We start from the raw sequence: 9,460 nt of genomic DNA, 5'->3' as shown, positions 1-9,460 counted from the left end.
ACTATTGTTCAAAAGGTCTTAAGATCTCTCCCAGATAGATTTGACTCTAAAGTAAGTGCTATAGAATAAATGAAGGACCTAGATACTCTCAAGATGGATAAACTGCATGGAATCCTCATTGTCTATGAGATGAGAAAAAGAAGCCCAAGTTCTAAAGATGTAGCATTCAAGGCCTCAAAATCAAAAAAGGGGAAAGAATGGAATACCAGTGTTGATGACTCCGATGTTGAATCTGAATTGGCGCAATTTGTATGAGACTAAAGAAAGGATCTAAGCTAAAAGGTAAGTACCCTCTTATTTGTTTCAAATGTGGTAGAATAGGTCATTATGCTACAAAATGTCCTCTTAAGCATGATAGTGATGATGAGGAAAATTCTAAAAGGATGGTATACAAAAAAAAAAGGTTCAATAAGAAGAATTTCTTCTCTAAGCAAGATGAGTTTGATCAAGATGAATTTGTAGTCATCAAAAAGAAATCAACTAATCATTTTGCTCATCGCAAATGAGGTAATGATGAATCAGATGAAGAAAATTACTATGTTGGAAGCCAAGAAGTATTATTCATGGCATTCACAAATGATGATGATTCAGGTCTAGTAGGAAATGTAGATGAATTGTTAATGAATGCCATTGAAGAAAATGAGAAATTACGAATTAAAATCATATCTCTCAAGGTAGAAAAGGAGGAAGCAAAAACAAGGGAAGACCTCTTGAAAAATAAGCTAAAAGAAAAAGAAGAAATTTGTGAAGAACGTGAAGCCGAAATAGTATCTCTGAGGAAGGAATTGGAGCAAGTAAAAAAGGGTTGGGAAAGCTCTCAAATACTTGAGATTATCCTAGATGATCAAAAACCTCAACATGACAAATCTGGGATAGGTTTTAAAGGAGAATCATCAAGCACTAAGAATAATGCGAAAATCCATGCCGACATACTTTCCAGCAACCCAAAAGAAGAAAAATTATTTCATCAAAAGCCCATCTCAAATCCAACGAATGAAGAGAGAGTGACTCCAAGGAAGAATGTTGATTCAAATCATGGCTATTACAACAGGTACAAAACTATGCTTTTTGGGCGTTGTTTTTATTGTAAAAATTTTGGTCATCAAGCTAAACATTGCATTGCTCGTAAGAATGAAACACCAAAATTAAGGGATCAAACAAACAAACCATATGGTCTCAAAGGGCAAGGTCAAATCAAGACCTACAAATCTTTTGATCCCTTGGCCAAATTTGATCCAATTTTCTCATTATGTAATGATAATGGACATAATGAACAAAATTTCCCCCTCAAAAGAAGAGAAGCAAAAAATGAGAATCCTGACACGGATAAATGTGGCCTAGCTCTATGTGCTCACAATGATGAAAATCATTGGTTTGTGGATAGAGGGTGCTCCAGACATATGATAGGTGACAAAAGGAAGTTTGTCTCATTGAACAAAAAGGAAGGAAATGTATCCTTTGGAAGTGGATCTGCCAAAATTGTTGGAAAAGGAACTGTTACCCTTATTAATGGAAAAGGAAAGGCTCAAAATTCTTTGCTAGTAGATAGGCTCAAACACAATCTCTTGAGTGTTAGCCAAATATGTGTTCAAGGACATAATGTTGTCTTTAGCACTAAAGATTGTGAAAAAAGGAACTCTTCCTCAGGGGAACTTGTGGCGAAAGGAGTTGGAACATCAAATAACATCTACATTCTGAACAAAATTCAAGAAGATAAATGTTACTTACGTCAAACAGATGAAAGTTGGTTGTGGCACAAGCGACTTGGACATACAAGTTTCGATAACTTGATCAATATTAGCAAGATTAATGCAGTACGAGACATCCCAAAGTTATTCAAGCAAATCAAGGAGTATGTGGTCCATGTCAACATGGAAAGCAAACTAGAACCAGCCACAAGACCAAGGAGTTTTCTACATCAAAACCTTTGGATATCATCCATGCTGATTTATGTGGACCAACTAGAACTCCGACACTCCAAGGAGAAAGGTACTTTGCTTTATTTGTTGACGACTATACTAGAATGATGTGGGTATATTTCATAAAATATAAATCGGAAGCATTTGAATGTTTTAAGAATCTTAAAGCTCTTGTAGAAAATGAAAAGGATTCTAAGATTAAATGTCTTAGAATGGAGAGAGGGGAAGAATTCACATCAAAAGAATTTGATGAATTCTGTAAAGTACATGGAATTGAAAGAGAACTCTTTGCTGCCAGAACACCCAAGCAAAATGGGGTAGTTGAAAGAAGAAACTAAACTGTTCAAGGAATGGCAAGAACAATGTTAATAGCAGCTGACTTGCAGCCAAAATTTTGGAGAGAAGCAATTGGGACAACTATTTATACCTTGAATCGAACTCAACTAAGACCAAATAATAAGAAGACTCCTTATGAATTGTGGAAAGGAAGACCTGCTTCAGTAAAATACTTCAAGATTTTTGGAAGCAAGTGCTTCATAAAAATCAATGATGACTCACCAGGAAAATTTGATTCTTGGGTTGATGAAGGAATATTCTTTGGATATTCTACAAGGAGCAAAGCCTACAAGTGCTACAATAATCGACTACAGAAAATAGTGGAAAGCATTGATGTGAAGATTGATGAAGACCTTCCAGAAAAAGAAATTGGAGATCATGAAGTTGACCCTCTCATTGAAGAAAATGAAGAAGAACCTGAAAAAGAGGAAAAAGATCAAGAAAAACACAAGGAAAAAGGACCATCTCAAACCCCTTCAAACGTGAATTTTCTCCAAAAACATCACCAGAAGAGGAGATTATTGGCAATATAGATTAAGGGATGCAAACCCAAAGAAGGATGACAAGTACACCAAAGAAAAATGATATTTCTCTCGTATCTATGATAGAACCAGAAACATTTACTCAAGCAAGTATCCTCATCGGGTAAAAGCCATGGAAGAAGAAATGTCTCAAATCGAGAAGAATGAGACATGGGAGCTGGTACCTCATCCAAAGGATAAAAATATAATTGGAACCAAGTGGGTGTTCAAAAAAAAATGAATGAAGATGGACAAATCATCAGAAATAAGGCAAGGCTTGTTTGTAAAGGTTATTCACAAATTGAAGGAATCGACTTTGAAGAAAACTTTGCACCAGTAGCTCGTATGGAAGCTATAAGGATGTTCTTGGCATTTTCTTGCTCAAAAGGATTCAAAATCTATCAAATGGAAGTAAAATCAGCATTTTTGAATGGGGAACTCAAGGAAGAAGTCTACATGGAGCAATCAAAAGGGTTTAATCTAGCAGAAGGAAAAGAATTTGTTTGTAAGTTGAAAAAGGCATTATATGGGTTGAAACAAGCTCCTAAAGCTTGGTAGACAAGATTGGATCACTATCTACAACAACAAGGCTTCAAGGAGGGGGTGGCAGGAAGTAATCTCTACATAAAGATGGATGAGGATAAGTTACTAGTCACGCTTGTCTATGTTGATGATCTCATTTTTGCCAGTAATAATGTTGAGATGAGCCATGAGTTTGCTCAAAATATGTCAAAAGAGTTTGAAATGTCGATGACAGGAGAGTTATCTTACTTCCTTGAACTACAAGTATCTCAAACCACGGCAGGCATGTTCATATCTCAAGCAAAATATCTTAAAGACAAACTTAAAATATATGGAATGGAAGATTGTGCACCCATGAGCACACCTATGACCACAAATTGCAAATTAAGCAAAGATGATGACTCTCCTCTGGTAGATGCAACTCATTACAGGTCAATAATTGGAGCCCTCCTATACTTAACTGCTACAAGACCTGACATTATGCAAGCAGTAGGAATGGTGGGAAGATTTCAATAAGCTCCTAAACAATCCCATTTGTTGGTTGTAAAAATAATTCTCAGATACTTGAAAGGAACTCTTGATTTTGGTCTTTGGTACCCTAAGAGCTCAAATCTTACTGTGACTGCATACATTGATGTTGATTGGGCTGGAAGTATCGATGATCAAAAAAATACTAGTGGAAATGCATTCTTCCTGGGAGATTGTCTAGTATCTTGGCTCAGAAAAAAATAAACATCCATATCACTATCTATACCTGAAGCCGAGTATATAGCTGTTGTAGATTGTTGTACTCAAATATTATGGATGAAGGAAGCTCTGAAAGATGTCAACATAGGTACCAATTAACCAACCACCATCTATTGTGATAACACAAGTGCTATCAGTCTCCGCAAAATCCAGTGATGCACTCAAAGACCAAACATATACCAATCAAGTATCATTTCCTTCATGAACAAGTAGTTGAACAAAACATCAACTTGGAATATATCAATACTAAGGAGCAGATAGCTGATATTTTCACAAAACCACTTCCTCGAGAAGCATTTGAATATCTTCGCTAAAAGATGGGGGTTATTTCTCTAGCATCACATTATGTTGATTCATAAATATGTTGCATGACAGGGGGAGTTCTTGTGCACCTTTTTGCCATTGATGTCAAAGGGGGAGAGAAGAAGAATATTTCCATCAATGACAAAGGGGGAGATTGTTAATCTAGGTTGTCAATGATGTCAATATGGCAGTGTTCGTGATGGCAAATTCTTGTGACATGTGTGGTTGCCCACTGATGCCCATTGATCATAATACTGCTCATGGAGGATCCAAGGAATGAATATAGACATAATAGAAACAGTGGAACTGAGGAGAAAGAGTAAAGAGGAAGAGTTCATGAGAAGCCATCAAGGAAGCAGGTTATCACATATGCCCAAGGGTAAGTGTCGTTGATAGAATAAAGAGAAACAATGATATCAGAGGAGCAAAGAAGAAATCGTCAGAGAAGCCATATCGGAGGAAGTAATAAACCATGGAACCCTTTAGACAATATATAATATCGGCAGAAATCTTATTAGAGATTCTATTATATGAAGTTATGTAACATTGCTCAAAACCCTCAATTGTGATATGCATTGCGGACCTGATCGCTCAAATACAACACACCTCAATACAATATTGCATCTGTTGCGTCGTAAGTATTGAAGCCTTGTTACACTGAAATCCTCGATTGCGATATAAGTTGTGGACCCGATGGTCCTATTACAACACACCCTAAAGAAATATCGCATCTGCCATACCGCAAGTTTTTAAAGCCTTTCATGTTGAAATCTTTGATTATGATTTGAGTTGTGAACCCGATTGCTCCATTATAACACACCCTATTGTAATATTGCATCTGCTGTATTAGAAACTTCGCATTGCAAGTCTTAAATGAATGTCACACTAAAAATGCAATTGTGATAATAATATGTGGACCCGACAACTCCATTAGAACATACCTTTATGTAGTATCGCGTCTAGATATCGGGGAAGTTAAGCAAATCATAAGAGTTGTCACCATCGGATCACTGATTGTGATAAGACTTGTGAACCCAGCTGCCAATTGTGATATTACTGTGGACCGGACAGAGTGCCGATTGCGATGGAGTTGTGGACCTAATGGATCTATTAACGATGGTTTAATATTATATTGCCTTCGCTTCATCGGTAGTATGAATATCGACCATGTTACATCGGTGATGTTAAGAGTTGCGATTATGGGACCTCCGAAAGTTGCGATTGCAATTAAAATATGATGTGGCATGTGGGGACCTCTATTAATGTGGATTTTCATGAAGGTTGTGATTGCAGGGGTAAGGTGATGATGTGGTAGGCCCTCCGATATATTTTAATATACCACCTCATGCACAAGTCGGCCCCTCCACCTTTGAACGTGTTGTTTCAATTCGTTGGCAAAACTCATACATATATACATATACAAGTTGAAACGCTTCACTTGATTCAAGTGTATTAGACATATATCACAGAGAACAAGGAAAGTTCACAACTCATGAACTTGAAGAAATAGAGGAAGCCAAAAGTCTAGCAGATGCAGAAGGTGCGACAGAAGCCGAAGGTCTGGTAGACGTAGAAGGTGCAGTAGAAGCCGAAGGTCTGGCAGACGCAGAAGGTATAGTAGAAGCCGAAGGCCGAGCAAAGAAGGAAGCTGAAGACAGAGTGGGAGGACAATATTTTGACCTGATTCATCTTCAAAGATAGGATCGGAACCCTTGGGTTTGGTGCCTCAGAATTGGAAGGATTGGTGTCCTTGGAGTTGGTGCTCCTAAATCCAAGGTTGGTGCCTTGACAAGATAGGGTCGAATCCCTAGAGGTCAGAGCCTCATCAAAACCAAGTTGGAGCTTGGAACACATTTAAATTGTATTTATTATTTTACTCAATAAAATTATACATACATTTCTCTATTTAAATTGTGAAGAATTAAACTGGTAATAATAACAATTGAAAGAAAATACGGATTCACCCCCCCTCTCAGTATTTCCAACAAATCTCATACTAACTATGATCATATATTATGCTATAAAAAGTTTATTATGTCTAACGCACTTGAAAAATGACCTTTTGTATAATTGTTAATTTAGTATATGGTTTTAAATGGTTATTGGGAGTTTTTAAGCTAATTCTTGAGCCAAAATGGAATCGAGAAGAGGCACAATGATCAATGTTCAAAGGTGAATGTTCTTAAGGCATTAAAAACCTCATTGATATATTTTTTATGATTAAAATCTATGTAATATATTTGAGGGCCTATGACCATGTTGAAGTGGCTTTGAGTTTATGGAAAAAGTAAGTTCCAAGATCATACATGAGCTGATGTCGAACACCACATAAAATCTTTTGGTCGAAGGCCATTGATGTAAACCTGTCGCCAGAAGTGAGAAACTTGCCATTGAGGCATGCAAGCTTCAAAGTACTGAAAGGGTTGTTCCTAAGTCGACTTCTTGGATAATGAGCTGATGTCGAAAAGAAGTGACTCGTCATAGGAGGGCCTTAATGAATCTCACATCTACAACATGAAACAGAGCAAATGATTTTGTGGAGGTGGAAATGATCTGATGATACAAGGTTCAGGGTGGCGGTCATGAAAGAATGAAGCGTGAAGGTATTGCAGCGGATGAGACACAAGCTGGGTTGGTGAATTCTCTGAGCGACTTCTCTTGAACATATTGGCGACACTGAAATGGATTGGTAGCGTTAACCCCAAAAGTGGATGGTATGGTGGACCAATGGTGATATGACCGGTGAATGGAATAACCCAACCCAACTCAATCATGGTGATGGAATGAAAGTGTCATGTTCAAGAGCGACCTGCTACCAATAAAGTTTCTTCAAGTTTTCTTCCCAATTTTCCCCAGTCATTTCTGACTAGTACCTCTTTATTTTTGTCAATCTTGAGGAGGATAAAATATGCTTTTTCTATAATTTTCCCTTCGAGCAAACCCGTCACTATGTTTTAATGAGCCTAGCGACAGTGAGACTCGCTCTTGTCTACATGGACAAGTTTTTCGCTATTGTTTGAACAAGTTTAACGACAAGGATAACTCGGTTCTTTTCAATTTTAGAGAGTTGAAAAGAGACGGAAAGGAAACTCCAATATTCCTTTTTCGTAATATAATCCCTTAAGTCCGAAAAAGTATAAAACAATGCGAAAGGGATGAATTTTAGATAGTTTTAACGAGCCGAACAAGACAAACGCTCGATCTTTTTGTGCAATAATCCCTCAAGTCCAAAAAGATTAAAATATAGAGGAGGGATGGCACTTCCAATCACTTTAACGAGCTGGAGAGGCCAATTTCTCGGCAATATTTTCATATTTTATGAGTCAGATGAAAAGAGCTTAAAGGAGACTCATTTTTTGAGGAACGAGTGATGTTTTCGGATAGCAGCTGGTTCCAGGTAATGTTTGGAACTCTTTTCAATCACGGTAGTGTAAATAAGGTGGCTAATAGGATCACTCGTCGCAACTGTTCCTCAAAAGGGGTAAAAAATCAAATGGAGGCGTATGATCGGCTAAAAAAGAGTGGAGGTGATGGTAAGAACACGACCAAGGCTCAAAAGCTAATAATAATGTGATTGCAATGGTTATTTACCGAAGGCGGGTTCATTTTTTAATGAGCTTAAACTCTAGTGGAACATATGCTCATTACTAGGTTTATTTTTAACGAGCTTGAACTTCACGTAAAACTGCTCGTGCCAGTCGTATAATAAGGATGTCTCATCCATAGGTTCATTTTTTAGGGAGCTTGTCCCATTCGAAATTTTTCTCCAGATCCTTTCATTATGTAAGCTAGGAACGACCAATCCTACGAGTTTAAAGGGTTAAGAACCTACAAACTAAGAAAATAAATGGTCGCTTTTCACTTTCATGCAAAAAGGTTTGCATGCCCCCATGTATAGCGAAGTAGAGTTTCCAGGTTACCCTTCAATTTGCAGACAAAACACTTGCTTTTTCGGGAAAGGCATATCTTCTGATGGAGGTATATTATTCCAGTCTAATCCCATTTTCCTAAACGGATGGGTGTGTCAGACTAGTCATATATCCTCCACGGAAACCTACCCTATACCTAAAGTTTTCTGGCCGAAGCAGACCAGGGTGCACGCCCCCTGGGTTTCAGTCACAATCACCAAATCACTCGCGCTCATCAGGTGGAGGGATTGGAGATTGATGAGACATTTCTTGCGTAAACAGACCAGTTAGGGATGGCATTTGACTATTAGCTATGTGTGAACCAGGGAATGAAAGCTGGTCTACGAGCTGGACCACTCTGCCTTCATGTGGAAAACACATCACTCGAAAGAGTGAGGAAACAATAGCTCCCATGCTATAAATGTAGTCACGCCCAAGAAGTAGATTGTAATCTAAAGGTCCTTGGGCTACCATCACGTTCAGATAAACGGTTTTCTTTCTCAAAGTTATAGGAAAATTTGGAAGGATCTCTAACGGTCGACTGGTTCCTTTGTCGGAGCCTGTCAGATTTCGCATCTCAGGCAGAAGCGATGGCGAACCACGCGCTTTCCAAGCAGTTGAGGAAAGGATACTCACAGAAGCCCCTTCATCTATGATGGTACCAACCATGACCATTCTGTAATTTTGCACTACGATTTGGAATGGTACATTAGATGGTAGATGGGGTCTGCCTAGTAGATTCCAATCGAAGGAAATGACTAGGTTGCATGGAGGTGGGACCTCTGACGAACTTCCTTCCTGCGGTAAAGGAATGGGTAGATTGCCCCCATGTTCATCGGAGTCTGTGTTTACGAAAAGAATTTGAATGGTGTCGTTCTCATTCTCTTTGGTGATGATATCATTTGAAGGTGGATCCTCTGAAGACAAGATGGGGTCGAATGCCGTCTCGACCTGTTGACTTTGGTTCGATGTGGACTCAGAGGGTTCATCTTCAATGATAGGTGCTTCGACCGACAACAAAGGCGTGTCAGTCGGATTTTCAACTAGTGATGGACTCGACTAGAGTTTCTTGTATCCAGGAGGAAGCCGTAGCGGTGAAGCAAGACAGTTATCCAAGACTCTTTTAGCTTCGTCTAGGAAGGGACAACGGTGGATGGCATGATTGGCTTCACACAGTCTACAAGGAAATTTATATCTTCCTTTC

Source organism: Pinus tabuliformis, chromosome 6, assembly GCF_031772625.1.
Source record: "Pinus tabuliformis cultivar Carrire ecotype Pingquan chromosome 6, CPIR1, whole genome shotgun sequence".
Classification (NCBI taxonomy): Eukaryota; Viridiplantae; Streptophyta; class Pinopsida; order Pinales; family Pinaceae; genus Pinus; species Pinus tabuliformis.
The sequence above is the reverse complement of the archived record's forward strand: the minus strand, read 5'-3'. Positions refer to the sequence as shown.